The sequence below is a fragment of the Elephas maximus genome, chromosome 17 (assembly GCF_024166365.1).
Source record: "Elephas maximus indicus isolate mEleMax1 chromosome 17, mEleMax1 primary haplotype, whole genome shotgun sequence".
In the NCBI taxonomy this organism is placed as follows: Eukaryota; Metazoa; Chordata; class Mammalia; order Proboscidea; family Elephantidae; genus Elephas; species Elephas maximus.
The window spans coordinates 22,805,198-22,823,416 of NC_064835.1; the positions used below are offsets into that span (position 1 = coordinate 22,805,198).

Here is an 18,219-nt window from a genome sequence, read left to right on the forward strand (position 1 = left end):
CCAAGATGAGGCAACTAAAGTGCTAGAGGCTTTGGACCTTCCCTCAGTGGAGGTAATGTGGAGAATGCTACTAATGATGAAGATGTAGGAGGCAAGGATGGTTAAGGAAGGAGTCGATATGTGAAATGCACCCAGATCCAGAACCAGTAATTCACTGATATAGGTACTGGAGCAGGATAGCTCCAGGAGAGGAAAGAGGTCACAGAAATAATGTTTAACCACATTGGTCTTACAGAAAAAGAGTTCCAACATAAAGCCTGTATGAATTGTAGACCCAGTAATGCACAAAATATGAACTCCCACTGTGAGCCAGAAGCAGATGTGATAAGGCATAATAGTAACATTATAAACAAAGGATTACAGATGGCAGCATAGCAGTCATATGCCATTGCAGACAGCATGTGACATTCTGCAACAGCAAAAATAATAAAGAAGTAGAGCTGCTCTGAGTCCTGCATTCAGGGTAGGAAATGGGGTTCTTCTGTCACAAAGTTCACCAGCATTTTGGGGGTAATGACAGTGGCTTGGCAGAGATCAGTGAAGGACAAACTGCTGGGAAAACAGTACATGGGGGTGTGCAGGTGAGAACTGAGTCCAGTCAGTGTGATCATGCCCAGGTTCCCCAGCACCAAGACCACATAGATTCCTAGGAAGACAAAGACAAGGGGCAGTTGGAGTTCAGTTTGTTCTGTTAGCCCAGAGAGGATGAACTCAGTTCTTGAGGAATGACTTCTGAGGTCCATTATCCTCTCATCCTCAGCAGGTTCTAAAACAGAGAAAATAAGTTCACTTTGTATGTGTGTGTGTGTGTGTGTGTGTGTATGTGTGTGTGTGAGTGTATACACATGTGTGTAATTCTGTGGAGGTCCTTAATTTCACCCTCGTCAGAAAAGATTAATATTCCAGGGATCTCTTGAGCATCTCGTGTGCATCTGGAAAATCCATTGATGATGGTTGACCACACGAGGAATTATATATGGACTTCAAGGATCTTATAATTAAGATATTTTATAAATTTTTAAAACACAAACTTGTGTATTTTTTTGGTCAGTCAGAAGGAATGGTACTAGTGTTTTTTTTATCAAGATGTTTTTCTTTTGCCCCCATATTCTCCATATTCTATATATATATATATATATATATATATATATATATATTAATGTCATACATACTAAAAGGAATAATAATTACATTTTCATTTGACAGAATAAGGAATAGTGGTGAATACTTTTTATAATTAATAAACATAAGTCTCATAAACCTGTGAAATCTACTAATTCTTTTCTGAGTTATTTTTCTTACTAGTGTCCTAACTCACAATAGCTGAAGGACTGGACAGCTGCCAAGAACTTTTCATCTTGAGACTTTGTGGCTCTTTGTCCCAGCTTCCTTCACACAGACTACAAGGTAGAGATACACCTGCCTGGCTGATCCCATACTCAATGTCAACAGTTTCACCAAGAGTGAGGTATTGTTTTCTACTGTTTCTAGTTGAACAATCCCAGGGACATAATAAATATAATGACATAAATTTACGCCCCATATTCCACCACTGTGGCCTGGGGAGCAGTAGATAAGATTGGTCTACACTTAACTTGACTTCCTGGCTGAAGTGGTAGAGGTTAGAAGGCTGCACATATTACTAAAACAAATGAAGGGTTTTGAAAGACAGGCACAGGAAATTTTCTATGGTGGTCAGAATTTATAATCATGTATTCTACAGGTGTTTACTACAGAAGTTAAAGATTGTGGGGATGTGGCTTAGCAGAGCACATGCAACATACAATTATGGATTCCAGTCTAAGTACAATACTGGTCACCAGTGTGATGTAGAATTCTCCAAAGACACATATCTTTAGTCTACATTTGCAAAGAAAACAAACAGATTCTACAAAACAGAAATTGTTAGCTCTACTTAAGACTCAAGTGAAAACAGTTCAGCTGGGATACAATACATGGAATAAAGAGAAACTGGAAAATTTCAGGAAAATATTTAGAAACCTTGCATTTTGAGAAATAGTTGAAAGAACTGGGGATACATAAATAGCAAAAAAAAAAAAAAGATGCATGTAGCATCTGATAATTATCTTCAAATGGTTACAATTTTGCTATGTTTACGAGGTACTAGACTCTTTTTAAAGGGATCCTTGGTGGTGCAGTGGTGAAGAGCTTTGCTGCTAACCAAAAGGATGGTGGTTTAAACCCACCAGCCTCTGCTTGGTAGAAAGATGTGGCAGGCTTCTCTGCACAGATTACAGCACTGGAAATCCTGATGGGCAGTTCTACTCTGTACTATAGGGTAGCTAAGAGTTTCAATTGACTAGACAGCAATGGGTTTTTTGGACTTTTTTTTATGTGTCTTCAAGAGACTGAAGTAAAACAAACTGCTGGAAACCATGGAGAGACATATTCTGTTTCACAAGAAGAAAGAACATTCTAGCAGTCAGACATATCCAGAAATGGAATCAGCTCCCTTAGTGTGCAACCACCTACTCACAATTAGAACTGTTCAAGCATAGCCTGTATAACCACTTAGGATTTATATTGTTCAAGGACAAAAGCACTGCATGGAACATTGGATATATCATCTTTAATACCTCTCAAATCCAGCTTTTCATGATTTTATCAATTTAATGGGCACGATTGTTAGACGATCTTGCGTTCACATCTCAGCTCAGTCACATACTTGCTCTGTGACCTTGGGTAAACTACTTTTACTCTCCAAGCCTCTGGAAAAGAAATAAATGGAGATGTTAATATCTATCTCTTGGTAGTAGTACGAAAACTAAATCAAATGATACCTGGAAGGTGCTTAGTACAATTACCGGGTATTGGCAAGAACTTCATAAGTGATAGTGTTGTTTTAATCACAGTCTATTGGGTTTCTCTCTAAAATATCTTTCATTTACCCAGCATGTTCATTCCCATAATGATGACCGTAATTCATTTTCTTAGCCTATCTTTCCTGTTCGTCCTTTTTACATTAATACACATAGTACAGAGATTCACAATCATTTTGCTGAACATCAGTTTCTTAAATGACATCAATATTCTCCATGGTCTATAAATAAAGCTTAGACCAATTTTCAAGTCATTCAAAGATTTGTATCATCTAACAACAAATTAGTTTTCTTATAATTTCTTCTTTTTTTTCCTTACAAGTAGTAGTTAAGAGTTCAGCTGTTCACCAAATAGTCAACAGTTCAAATCCACCAGCTGCTCCTTGGAAACACTATGGGGCAGTTCTACTCTGTCCTATGGGGTCACTGTGAGTCAGAAGAATCAATTGGACTGCACATAATAGCACGAATCACATACTTTGGCTCTTCCACAAAAGGGCTTTTTGTAGGCCGTTGGTTTTGACCCATCATGTTTCCTTAATTTTCTTCTTCTTCCAATTCCTGTCCTCTGAAATCTAATATTTAAGGTATAGAAGAAAACTCAAGTTCATGAGACAGTTTTATGTATATCCATGAATATGTTCATGTTGACATTTAGCACTTAATCATTTAATTCTCTATTATTTATGATTTCTTTACTGGTTTTTCTACTTCCCTACACTTAAACTCAAAAAAGCATCTAGCATAGTGGCTGTCAAGTATGTGTTAGATGAAATTTTTAGAGATAAGTTAACATAGACTACACATAAGTGAATAAAGATATCTCTATGCCTGAATTGAAATGAATAAAGAGTGTTTGCTCTAATTTTATAACACAGGGGACAGGGAGATGATAAAGAAATTGTGTGTGTAAATATTACAGTGAGGTTGTTATAGATTGAATTATGTCCCCCCATAATGTGTGTTGTAAATCCTGACCGATATGTCTGTTTTTATAACCCCAGTTGGGAATGGGTTGTCTCTGTTGCAAGATTAGTGTGGGGTGTATCTTAAGTCAATTTCTTTTTTTTTTTTAAATAACTTTTATTGTGCTTTAAGTGAAAGTTCACAAATCAAGTCAGTCTCTCACATATAAACTTACATACACCTTACTATATACTCCCACTTACTCTCCCCCAATGAGTCAGCCTGCTCCCTACTTCCAGTTTCTCCTTTTGTGACAATTTTGCCAGTTTCTAACCCCCTCTACCCTCCCATCTCCCCTCCTGACAGGAGATGCCAACATAGTCTCAAGTGTCCACCTGATGCAAGTAGCTTACTCCTCATCAGCATCTCTCGCCAACCCATTGTCTAGTCCAATCCATGACTGGTGAGTTGGCTTGTGGAACAGTTCCTGTCGTGGGCCAACAGAAGGTTTGGGGATCATGACCGTCGGGATTCTTCTAGTCTTAGCCAGATCATTAAATCTGGTCTTCTTATGAGAATTTGGGGTCTGCATCCCACTGTTCTCCTGCTCCCCTAGGGGTTCTCTGTTGTGCTCCCTGTCAGGGCAGTCATCGGTTGTGGCCGGGCACCATCTAGTTCTTCTGGTCTCAGGATGATGTAGTCTCTAGTTCATGTGGCCCTTTCTGTCTCTTGGTCTCATAATTACCTTGAGACCTTGGTGTTCTTCATTCTCCTTTGATCCAGGTGGGTTGAGACTCATTGATGCATCTTAGATGGCTGCTTGCTAGCGTTTAAGACCCCAGATGCCACACTTCAAAGTGGGATGCAGAATGTTTTCTTAGTAGAATTTATTTTGCCAGTTGACTTAGATGTCCCACGAAGCCACAGTCCCCAAACACCCACCCCTGCTCCGCTGACCTTCGAAGGATTTGGTTTATTCAGGAAACTTCTTTGCTTTTGGTCCAGTCCATTTGTGCTGACCTCCCTTGTATTGAGTATTGTACTTCACCTACAGTAGTTCTTATCTACTATCTAATCAGTAAATAACCCTCTCCCACCTTCCTTCCCTCCCCGCTTTCATAACCACAAAAGAATGTGTTCTTCTCAGTTTAAACTGTTTCTGAGGGACCGAATTACTGGCTGAGGGCTCTGGGGACCATGGTCCCCTGGAATATCTAGCTCAACAAGCATAACATAATTTATAAAGAATATGTTCTACATTCTATTTTGGTAAGTAGCATCTGGAGTCTTAAAAGCCTGTGAGAAGCCATTTAAACATATTTCACTGGTCTCACACCTTCAGAAGCAAAGAAGAATAAAGAAAACTAAAGATACAAGGGAAAGATTAGTCCAAAGGACTAATGGACTGCAAGTACCACAGCCACCACCAGACTGAATCAAGTACAGAAGGTGGTGCCCAGCTACGACCACTGACTACTCTGACAGGGATCATACTAGAGGGTCCCAGACAGAGCTGGAGAAAAATGTAGAACAAAATTCTAACTCACAAAAAAAGACTAAGCTTACTGGCCTGACAGAGACTGGAAAAACCCTGAAAGCATGATCCCTGGACACTTTCTAGCTCAGAAATGAAGTCACCCCCAAGGTTGACACTTCATCCAAAGATTAGCTAGGCCCATAAAACAAAAGGAGACTAAAGGGACACACCAGCCCAGGGCAAGGACTAGAAGGCAGGAGGGGACAGGAAAGGTGATAATAGGAAACCCAAGGTTGAGAAGGGAGAGTGTTGATGTGTCATGGGGTTGTCATAAAATAATATGTGTACTAATTACTTAATGAGAAACTAGTTTGCTCTGTAAACCTTCTTCTAAAAGGCAATTAAAAAAAAATGAAACAAGACCCATACCTCTCACCACGCACAAAGACTAACTCAAAATGGATCAAAAACTTAAATATAAAATCTAAAACAATAGAGATCATGGAAGAAAACGTAGGGACACTGCTAGGAACCCTAAAACATGACATAAACAGAATACAAAACATAAATAACAAGCAAAAACACCAGAAGAGAAACCAGATAGCTGGTAGTCTTGAAAATCAAACACTTATGCTCGTCAGAAGACTTTGCTAAAAGAGTAAAAAGACAACCTACAGACTGGGAAAAAATTTACGGCTACAATTTATCTGATCAGGGCCTAATCTCTAAATCTTCAAGGTACTGCAAACTTTCAATGACAAAAAAGGCAAATAATCCAATTAAAAATGGGCAAGGAATAAGAAGAGTCACTTCTCCAAAGAAGACATTCAGGAGGCTGACAGATACATGAGGAAATGCTCAGGATCTTTAGCCATTAAAAAAAAAAACTACAATGAGATACACTTATACACTGCTGGTGGGAATGTAAAATGGTATAACCACTTTGGAAATTGATTTGGTGCTTCCTTAAAAAGCTAAAAATAGAACTAACACACGATCCAGCAATCCCATACCTTGGAATACATCCTAGAGAAGTAATACCCTCAAATGAATAGATATATGCATACCCATCTTCATTGCAGCACTGTTCACAATAGCAAAAAAAAAAAGGAAACTTAGGTGCCCATGAATGGACAAACATAAATAGATTATGTTATATTCATACAATGGAATACTAAAAAACCAAAAAAGAAACAAACAGAATGAAGAACACCAAGAGACAAAAGGCGCCACATAAACTGGACATTCCATCAGTCTGCGGCCAGAAGAACTAGATGGTGCCTGGCTACCACCAACGACTGCCCTGACAGGGAACACAAAACAGAGTCCCTGACTGAGCCGGAGAAAAGTGAGGTGCAGAACTCAATTTCTCGTAAAAATATCAGGCTTAATACTCTGACTAAGATTGGAGGAGCCCCAGAACACACGGCCTCCCCAGACTCTCTGTTAACCCAGAACTAAAACCATTCCCGAAGAAAAGTCTTCAGACAAAGAATAGACTAGACTGTAAGACAAAAAATGACAACTCGTGAAGAGCGTGCTTCTTAGTTCAAGTAGATACACGAGACTAAATGGTTAGCTCCTGTCAGGAGGTGAGACGAGAAAGCAGAAAGGGACAGGAGCCGCTTGAATGGACGGACACAGGAAATCTAAGTTGGAAAGGAGGAATGTGCAGTCACATTAAAAGGATAGCAACCAGGGTTGCATAATAATGTGTGGATACATTTTTATATGAGAAACTAATTTGAGCTGTAAAAGTTCACCTAAAGCACACAGACACACACAAAAGTGGAAGATCTGAAACACCGGTCCAGTAAAAAAAGGGGACTTGATAGAAAAAGAAGTTCTTTATTTTTAGAAAATAGCTACAGAAAATTATTAAAGATGCATCTAGAATATTTTTTTCTTGAAATGCCATTAAATTCATGTAAGGAAAACTTTCAGGCATGTATTTTAAGTTATTCAATTCATATAGTAAATTCATGATAGTGTAATTTTGAAGGTAAGGAAAATGATTTTACATAAATTAAGTCTCTTTTCCTGTGTCATGCTGTCAGTAAAGGGCAGGAAAAGGACCTCAGGTACAATTCATGTGACTCCAGAGTTCATGTTCTTAACTAGCACTGTCTCCCAAAAAACAGAAACATATTTCTAGACAAAATCCTATGATTGATATACATGACCAAAGACTTTTCAGGTCAGAGAAGGCCTAAAGGCATCAATTGACAGATAAAATGTGAATCCCTAGTCAGATTACATATATTTTAATAATTTCTGGACAATAATTTTTGAAAAGAATAGACAAACTAACAGGGCTCACCTAAGTGGCCAGAATGTTGAGGGCTTGAGAAATATTACATGATCTATGACGAGAGAAGTATTTGACAGAAGGAGATACTTTAGTTTAGTGCTGTGGGGACCAGAAATTCTCCATACCTCTTCCACTTTGCTGTCAAGATGGATATAACATAACTTTGGTGCAGAACTTCTAGGTTCTATCATGTGAGTGATTTTCTCTCGTTATGCAAATGATTGGATGCCTCAGGCCAAAAATGGCAAGGTCTCATTGTAAAATATACCTGTCCTCCACAGCAAGTTTCACTGTTATGATTTTATGTTAAATTGATTATTTCATCACTTCTCTGTTCTTCACTAGACTAGCCCTGTCCCAGAGAACTTTCATCAATAATGGTAACGTTCTTACTGCATTTTCCAATATAGTAGTCACTGGTCACATGTGGCTATTGTGCACTTGAAATGTGCTAGTGTGAATCTGAAAGTAAACATGTCACCTAATTTAATTTAGTTAAATTTTACATAGCCAAATGTGGCTAGTGGCTCCTGTACTGGGGAGCACAGCACAGTACTGGACAATCATCTCCCTAAGAAAAGGTGCTGCTTTTAGTTTCTTTACCATTATAACTTTAGCACCCAGCAAAATCTTTCTGCAAAACAGGAAATAAGTACTTTTAATAGACGAATGAATGATTTTAGGAGTCTTTAGCCATAAAACATAAACTCAGTTTCTGTTTTGTTTTGTTTTGCTTTCGTAACAGGTAACCACATATTTTAGCTTACCACGCACAATTTTGGTTTATACCTGTTGTCTTTGCGTAATTATTGATAGTGCCTATCTGCTCAAAAGTTGATTACCTTTCTGTGCTTCAGTTTCCTCATTCATAAAAGGTGATAATGCTGATAGATTAAACATGGGAGGACTAAATCTGTAGAGTGCTTCAAACATTACTTGATATATAAAACCAAAATAACCCAACCCACTGCTGTCAAGTGGATTCTGACTCATAGAGGCAGTATAGGGTTTCCATGGTCCTAAATAAATCTCTAAGAAAGCTGACTGCCATATCGTTTTCCCTTGGAAACACTGGCGATTTAGAACTATCGACATTTTGGATAGCAGTTGATGTCTTTAACAACTGCTCCACCAGGGTAAGCGCTATGTAACTGCTTACAAAATATGTATTAAGCTCAGTTGAAGACAAATTTGTTTTAAAATACAGTTCTGTATTTCTAAGTGTATATTCTAACATATGGAGCCCTGGTGACACAGTGGTTAAGAGCTCGGTTGCTAACCAAAAGGTTGGCTGTTCAAATCCATCAGCCCCTCCTCGAAAACCCTATGGGGCAGTTCCATTCTGTCGTATAGGGCCGCTAAGAGTCGACCTCTACTGGACAGCAACAGGTTTTTGGTATTCTAATACACAAAATGATATTTTGCCCATGTGTTGAATGAATGATTTAAAAATATAGCATACTAAATGTAATCATTTTATGAGCAGACTAAAGTTCATCTGACTATCTTGGTAAGTGTAGGCAAATTAACTCCTTGTGCCTCAGCTCCATCATTTTTTAAATGGGCATAATATTTTTAATTAAATCATAGGAAATTGCTACTTGATTCAATCTAATATTGTCTTCCACATTGGGCTGTGTGAGGATTAAATATGTTAATAAATGTAACAAGTTTAGAATTGTATGTGGCACATAGTCAATTTTCAATAAAAATAGGCTTCAAAACCACAAGGAGAACACTAACAAATATAATGAATTATTTCTCTAAGCCCCAATGCATAGAAAAAGATTAAAATCATGGTTTCAAATATTTCAGAAATTATATTCATGTTGGAAGATGTTGGCATGAGGACCTCCTAGAACAATGTCTGCCAGATCTTAATTTCCAGTCAATAACGCAATGACTGTCTATTATTTCAACACTGAGAGAGAATATTATAGACAAGGGAGCTAATGAGAGCATCATACAAAGGACAAGAAAAGAAAATTTTAATTGCTCCTTTTTCCCATTAGCTCATCTCCGGTGAACAGAAATCTCGAGGGAACTTCTATCTGTATGTTTTTGATGAGACCTCTTATATATCCAAACCCTGGTTAAAAACATGCCACTTTGGCAAGTGATTCAGGCAGCACTGTGAGGAAGCTAGCATAGGGAATCTTGACTTTTGAGTCATAATATTTACATGAGTGACTCAGAAACTGAGATCTGCATTCTGAGCCCTCAGTAAAAGAGAACCAAGAGGTCTGTACTTTGAACTTCCACCACCAACATTACTAAGAGCTATTCCCTCTTTTTTTTTATTCCCTCTAGAGGGTACTTGGTCTAAAGCATACAGTGCCCCCTGGCTCTGTATCTGAATTCCACGTGTCCTAGAAACTTTCAATCTTCATGAAGTCCAAGCCTCCTTACAATACAGGAATTTCCTAAAGCTGCCTGTCAAATGGTTACTCATTTTTTCCTGTAATGCATTCAAAGACAGAAAATTATCTTTTTTTTTCATATTTCAACCTATCCTACTTTCAAACACTTTCATTTTTATGTTCCAATAAAACTTTATTTATAAGAAGTAGGCAATAACTTGATTTGGTCTAAAGGCTGCTTTTTGCCCATCTTTGATTTAAAGGAGAAAAATTACAGAGTCATTTAAATAGATGCAAAAACCATCTGATAAAGTTCAACACTAATACATGATTAAAAAAAAAAAAAGACTCTCAGAAAAATAGGAGATTTCTTACCTTGATAAAGACTAGCTAACAAAACCCTTCAGCAAACATCATACAAATATCGTTAGAAGAAATTTTGATGTTATTTTTATTGTCGTGCTACAGGCTTCTCTTTATATATGGCCTTTCTGGCCCTGGGTTTATAGTTCCACCAATTTTATTTGTTAGGCCACAGTCTTACAAAGGGACTGAACGGTTTACTATGCAAATAAGGTGTGTAAAACCCTTACAGGGATTGAACAATTACTGGGTAAATGAGATGTGTAAACCCACCCAATAGGACTGAGCGATTTGCTTATGTAAGCAGCCAGCTGAACAGAGATTTGGGGAGAGAGAAATAGGGAGACAGAGAGAGAGAGAAGAAGCATCAGAGTGAAGGCCCGAGCGAAGGGCCTGCCTGTGGTCATGGCTGAGAAGAAGCTGAGAGCTGTCTTGGTTGGAAGATGTCCTGACTGAAGAATTGTATCCTGTCTCCTGAGTTGTCTCCAGTTATTTCCAAGTTGGTTCTGACTCTGAGTTGTAAGCTGTTACTTCCCTGGCTCATAACAACCACTTATGAGTTCTGTGAGACATTGCAGCGAATTACTGAACCCAAAGACGGGACCAAGAGTGCTAAGGGGAGAGGGATTAATTGATGTTTGAGATGATGGGGTGGTACAGCAGCCTGGAGAAGTTGGACGTTTGGGACATCTTTAACTTCCACCTCATAGGAACCAGCTTGTGCTGATTCTTCGTTTTATTTTTTTTTAATTGTACTTTACATGAAGGTTTACAGATCAAACTAGTTTCTCATCAAACAGTAAGGACACACATTGTTCTACGACATTGGTTAACAACCCCATGACATGCCAAAGTCTCCCTTTTCAAATCCTGGGTTCCCTATTACCAGCATTCCTCTTTTGTCCTGCCTTCCAGCCCCTGCCCCAGGGCTGGTGCACCCCTTTAGTTTGTTTTGTTCCATGGTCCTGATCAATGTTTGGCTGAAGGGTGAGCCTCAGGAGTGACCTCATTACTGAGCTGAAAGGGTGTCCCGGGGTCATACTCTCAGGGTTTCGCCAGTCTCTTTCTATCAGGACAGTAAGTCAGGTCTTTCTTTTTGAGTTAGAATTTTGTTCTACATTTTTTCCAACTCTATCCAGGACCCTCTATTATGATCCGTGTTAGAGCAGTCAGTGGTGGTAGCCAGGCAGCATCTCGTTGTCCTGGACTCAGTCTGGTGGAGGCCATGGTAGAGGTGGTTCCTTAGTCCTTTGGACTAATCTTTCCTTCGTATCTTTAGTTTTCTTCATTCTTCCTTGTTCCCAAAGAGGTGAGACCAGTGGAGTATCCTAGATGGCTGTTCACATAAACTCTTATGCCAATTGAGGTAGATATTCCCCAAGATCACGGTCCCCACAGCCCTCAGCCCAGCAATTCGGCCCCTCAGGGAGTTTGGATGTGTCTATGGAGCTCCCATGACCTTGCCTTCTACAAGTTGTGCTGGCTTCTCCAGTATTATGTACTGTCTTACCCTTCACCAAAGTTACCACTTATGGATCTTCCACTTCTTGATTTCATTTTCTTTGTTTCTTTGTTTTGAATCTGAAGAGTGCCCCAAATCACCAGCACTTCCCAGTGCATTGACCATGATGCTAACAAATAGTACTGTACAGTACTGTCCATGAAGCTGACAGATCAATTGCCTGATCTATGGGGGATGAGGCTGTGGCAGTCTGATGCTCCTGGAATAACCTCATACTGTCTGCTGCAGGGACTGTTTTATTAGAATCATCTTGCTAATTTTAATCCCAGACTTATTTCCTTCACATGTAAAAACAAAATTATAAGTAATCCAACATGATGGTTGGAATCAGAACTCTAAAAAGATTGGCTTTATTCATTGAAATATACATTGCAATGTAAATATGTGGTGCCCTTGACATAAACTAAAGTTATCCTTTCACTCAGGCTATCCTTGCTTTGGAGCCCTGGTGGTGTGGTGGTTAAGAGTTCCGCTGCTAACCAAAAAGATCAACAGATCGAATCCACCAGCTGCTCCTTGGAAACCCATAGAGCAGTTCCACTCTCTCCTATAGGGTTGCTATGAGTCACAATCAACTCGACGTCAATGGTTCTTCTTTTTCTTTTATCCTTTGTTTATACCTCTACACTTATAGGAATTATACTCAATCACAGAAACATTGATTAAACAACTAAAATGAGATTTGACTTGAAGTGATACAGGAAAGGCTTATGCCTTCGTGGAGTTCAGTTAGAAAGCTAGGCTAAAATGTTACAAAACAGTAAACAACACAAGGCTGATGTGTATACTTGAGTGAGAAGCTGAATGTCAGGGTTCTTTAGAAGTCAGAGAAAACAGCATGCAGAAAGTTATTATCAAGTACGTCTTGATGACAAAGAAATAAAAGCTAGATAGGATATAGAAATCTTAATTTTAAGAAAAAGGGATAAAATGATCATAAATAGGACATGGGATGAAGCAGTGTGCTTGTGGAATATGGAGGCTGTTCTGAGGAGAATGATTTTTTTTTTTTTTTCTTTTTCTGTAGAATAGTAAGAGGTAAAGTGGGTGGCATTAGGTAGAAAGGACTTTGAAAGTCCTACGGAGTAATTTTGCCATAAAATTAATTAATTCATTTATTTTCACTGTCTGGTAAAAACCAAATTCCCATTATATATCAAACAATAAGCTGGGTGTCATGAGAGACACATAAATGAGATAGACATGGACCCTATTGTCAAGATGTTTACTCTCCTAGGCTGGAAGAAGACATTTACTTATTTTTCTTTTCTAATTCTGTCCTTGTCGTTCCCTCCATGGTGACTGGGTTTACTATCCCCTAACTCTATTTTGGAAAAAAAAAAAAAAAAATTTTTTTTTTTTTACTGTGTAAATTCTCTAAAACTAATTGCTTCTTTATAAGACCATGAAGAATAAATATAACCATAGTTAGTTGTTTCCGTTTTATTTTCTAGATGTGATACCAAAATCTACATGGTTGTTGGAAATCAGGAATGAATTGAGTTGGATAGAGATGCATTTCTGAATGATGAGTCCTAAATATGTGTGGGGATAAGCTTACCTACACGTTCAGTTAGTATTGTAGTTTGTGGACTCAGTAGCCTATTTTCTTTCAGTGGTGTTTAATTCAGTGTGGAGAAGTCACAATATAAAAGTATTCAATTTATGTGACCTCAGGCACATCATCACCGTTGTTACCTCATTTCCAAAGAAAAAGACTTGAACTCTATTGCCTCCAAGGTCCCTTCCATTTTTATCAAGCTTTGAGAGAAATAGACTCCACAGAACAAGGGATCGAAGAGCTATGACACATTGGTGTAGGTGACTAAGAATATGATAAATGCCTTTCTTGGAAATCTTAAAAATAACATAATGATTTACAATCATTTTTCCCTAGAGGCAAAGAACTTAGTGATTACCTCTTTTTGTTTTTGTGCTTCTGAGGCTTTTTCTCACATTTAAAAATTGAAACCTTTCGTTATCCTTCCTCCATAGTGTTTGCCATATTCAGTTTCAGATCTGTTATTTCCTTGTACTGAACATAGACGATATCCTGAAACCCAAATTCATCTGCAAGGCCTATGTTTCAGGGAACTCACAGCACAGCTTTACCTTGGACTTCCAAGAGACAAGGAACTGTGACATTAATCTGAATGTTGTTTTGTGTTTCTGGAATACTTAAAACAACTAAACCTGTTGCTATTGAGTCGATTCCAACTCATAGAGACCCTATAAGACAGAGTAGATCTACCTCACAGGGTTTCCAAGGAGTGGCTGGCAGATTAGAACTGCCAACCTTTTTGGTTAGCAGCTAAATGCTTAACCACTGTGCCACCAGTGTTCCTTGGAATACATAAAAAACCCGTTGCCGTTGAGTGGATTCCGACTCATAGCGACCCTGTACATAAAGAATTATGTATTAAGTTAGAATTAGAATGAATTGAAATAGAGAATTGGAATAAATAGAGGATGCTAAATTAGTCAATTACTGAGGAAAAATATCTCTGAGTCCACAAACAGCACAGATTTTAATTCTCTCAGGTATGAGTTAAAATTCAAGAAAGAAATGTTTCTACTGAGTCTAAAGTATTAACAGGATTTATTGTTATACAGCGACAATTCCTTTGTTTTGACTACTCTTCTGTATCTTGAGAGGTCATTGTTGAGTCAGTTCCATTTGAAGCCATCTACTATAATCTGTACGTTTAGAATGAACACCAGCATACTCACCCAGTGATACCAGATTCACTCTTTCTTGTTCTTGGGCCCACTTGTTTCCTTGTTACGAATGGAAAGGAAATCTCTTCAATTCTCTGTTATTCCCTGTTTTAGGTGGATTATAGCACATGAGTCAGAACTGACTTGATGGCACTGGGTTTGGTATTTTCATTTTTGGTGGACGCAAGAGTTTCTCTTTCGTGTGAACTTTAGCCTACATGTTGACCTCTACATACTGAGTATTCAGCAAAGGTCTTTTTGTAAGAGGAAAGAAGAAAATAAATTCCTGTCATGACATAAATGGTTTATACTCTCAATCTCTGAGTCAATTCTGCTTCTACCAAAAGGCTGTGCATATGTTGCGGGCTATTCAGTTATGTACTTCCTCTCATTTATCTAGAGATTCACCATTTATAAAAACATATATGCTTCTTTTCCTGTCTCCTGAATACCTGGCTCTGTATGCCATCTCCACCACTGCTAGATGGACTGTGCAGTGCCTAGTGGCTTGGGAGCCACTTCCCTGGCCCGGGCTGACAAGCCAGTGGGCTCCCTTGGGGATTTTTTTTTTTTTCTCAATTTCTTGCCTCTCTCCACCATCCTTCCCTTCTTTTCCCCTGAACACCAGCTGCCGTGTGCCATCTCTGCTCCTTCTAGATGGGCTGTGCAGTACCACTCAGCTGGGAAGCCACTTCCCCTGTCCACGCCACCATGCCAGTGGGCTCACTCAGTGCTTTTTTTTCTCTCTCTCTTCTTTTTCTTCTTGATTTCTTGTCTCCTTCTACCTTCCTTCTTTACCCTTCTCCTGAATACCTAGAGCCATTTGCCATATCTGTTCTTTCTTAATTGTCTGTGCAGTACCACTCAGCTGGGGATCTGTTTCTGGTGGGCTCCCTTGGACATTTTTTCCCTTTACTTTCTTTTTTCTTCTTTTCCTCAGTTTTTTTTTCTTTCTACATATTTTCCTTACCCTTTGTCTTTGTCATTTAGTGCTGCTATAACAGAAACAGCACAGGTGAATGGCTTTAGCAAAGAGAAGTTTATTTCCTCACAGTAAAGTAGGCTATAAGTCCAAATTCAGGTAATCATCTCCAGGGGAAGGCTTTCTCTCTCTGTCGGCCTTCTCATCAATCTTCTCCCAGGCTAGGAGCTTCTCCATGCAGGGACCATGGGTTCAAAGGATGTGCTCTGCTCCCATTGCTGCTTTCTAGGTAGAATGAGGTTCACCCTCTCTGCTCACTTCCCTTTCCTTTTTATCTCTTGAGAGATAATTGGTGGTGCAGGCCACACCCCAGGGTAACTCCCTTTGCATTTGATCAGGGATGTGACCTGGTCAGGATATTACAATCTTACTCTAATCCTCTTTAACATAAAACAACAATCACAAAATTGAGGACAACCACAGAAGACTGTGAATCATGACCTAACCAAGTTGACACATATTTTTTGGTGACACAGTTCAATCCATAACACCCTTCTCCTGAACTCCTGGTGCCATGTGCCATTTCTGCTCCTTCTTGACAGGAAGTGTACTGTCACTCAGCTGGGAAACCACTTTGTTTCTGGTGGGCTCCCTTGGGGCATTTTTCTTTTCTCTCCTTTTTTTCCTTGTCTTTCTCTACCTTCTTTCTTTACCCTTCTCCTGAATACCTAGTGCTGTGTGCCATTTCCACTTCTGGACAGCCTGTACAGCTCTGCTCAGCTACTAACCCACATCCAGTTGACTCCTTTGGGGCATTTTATTATTTTTTTTCTTGGTTTCTTGTTTCAGTTTGTACTCCTATTCCTTTTTCCCAATCACCCAACCACATAAACCTCTCTCATTCCTTTATTTTTTTTTTAATCTAGTTTCTTATCTCTCTCATCCTTTCTTTACATTCCCCCACCCTCCTAGCTACATATGCCGTATCTGCCCCTTCTTGATGGGCTGTGCCTCACTGCCTGGATAGAATGCCACCAGCACATGACTTCCTGGGTCTGTGCCACTCCAACAACAGGCTCCTTCAGCACTTTTGTTTTTTTGCTCCTGTTTCTTTCTCTTCTTTTCCACACCCAATTAGCTTCACGCATCACAACCCCACCCCACCCCACCCCACCCCAACTATCTGCACTGTGCACTGACCATCACACACCTGAACAGCACAGGCATGGAACCTGCCCTGCACTGACAGCAGTCCCTGTCCTTTCGGCCCCTGTACCTGCACAAAAAACCCATCAGCCACCCACCTTCCACTGGACCTGCCCTGCCACACCACAGTTGAGCAACAGGCCCTGCCCACTGGATGAGGTGGCAAGAACCGTCATGGCCACACATGAGCAAACAACAAAGAACGCTCAGCCAAACTACTCAGTCACAACCAAATAAAAGAAAAAGCAGGTCAAAACAAACAAATGTAAAATCAATAAATGAAGAAATTAATAGCTGAATGTACCAAAGACAACAATTATCAAAACATATAAAAACACAGGACAGAATGTATCCAGTAGGCATCCAAAATAAAACACCAGATGACCTTCTGGAAGGAAAAGAGGCACTGGAACTACCTGAGAGGAAATTCAAATCTCTAATAGTAAGAGCTATCCAAGAGTTGAAGGAAAAAACAGATCGAAATGAAGAAAAAACAGGCAAAATTATGGAAAAGGCAGACAAAATTATGGAAAATACAGATAAAACAATGAAAGAATTCAGGAAAATAATACAAAAACAAAATGTCAAAATAAATTCAGAATTAGAAACCATACAAAAACAGCAGGTAGAAATCCAAAAGATAAACAACAAAATTTCAGAAATGGACAATGTTATAGAAGGTCAGAGGAGGAGGTTTGAAACTATGGAAGACAGGATGAGCTAAATGTAAGACAAATCCTTGGATACTGCTTTGTTTGATGAAAAATCAGAGAAAAGAACAAAGAAAAATGAACAAACCTGAAAATGACGCAGGGTACAATCTAAATCAAAAATTTGCAAGGGATCAGAATTCCAGAAGGGGGGAAGGAGGATGGAAAACACAGAGAGGATCATTGAAGAATTGCTGACAAAAACTTCCCTCATATCATTAAGATGAAAAGCTGCCTATCCAAGAAGATCAGTGAACCCCATATAAGATAGAACTCAAAAGAAAATCACCAAGGCATATCATAATCTCACTCGCTAAAGCCAAAGACAAAGAAAGAATACTGATAGCAGCTCAAGAAAAAGGAAAATTCACTTACAGAGTGGAAACAAAAAGACTAAGCTCTTATTACTTGACAGAAATCATGCAGGCAAGAAGGCAATGGGATAATATACATAAAACTTTGAAGGAAAGAAATTACCAACCAAGAATAATGTATCCTGCAAAACACTCACTAAATTTGTTGATGAAATTAGGAAAACAGATCAGAAGGGACAGGAAAGATCTAAAGACGAAAGAGAGTCTGTATGCTTCATTCTTTTAAAGTACAAGCCCAGGAAGCAAAAAGATAAAAGTGAGTTCCTCATTCTTGAACAGTACTCCTTCCACCCTCTTGTCAGTTGAGGGCTTGCAATAAAGACAGTGTGCACTGATTTTTTTTCAGTTTGGAAGGCTATGTCACAAATGGGGTCACTGTGACCACCCAGGCATCCATCGTTTTGTATTTTGCATCCCCCTAATGTGATTAAAAAAAAAAATGGTTTATCTACATGCAACTTGGACGCATGGGGCCCAGTGCAGCCACCCTTTTTTTCATATTACAGGTAA

General features: G+C 39.0%; 1 protein-coding gene across 1 annotated transcript in view; it reads right to left on the minus strand.

Annotated features, from left to right (window-relative positions):
- LOC126060636 (olfactory receptor 150-like) overlaps positions 1-18,219 on the minus strand; it is an 881,095-nt gene that overhangs the window by 697,359 nt on the left and 165,517 nt on the right. The window lies entirely within an intron of this gene.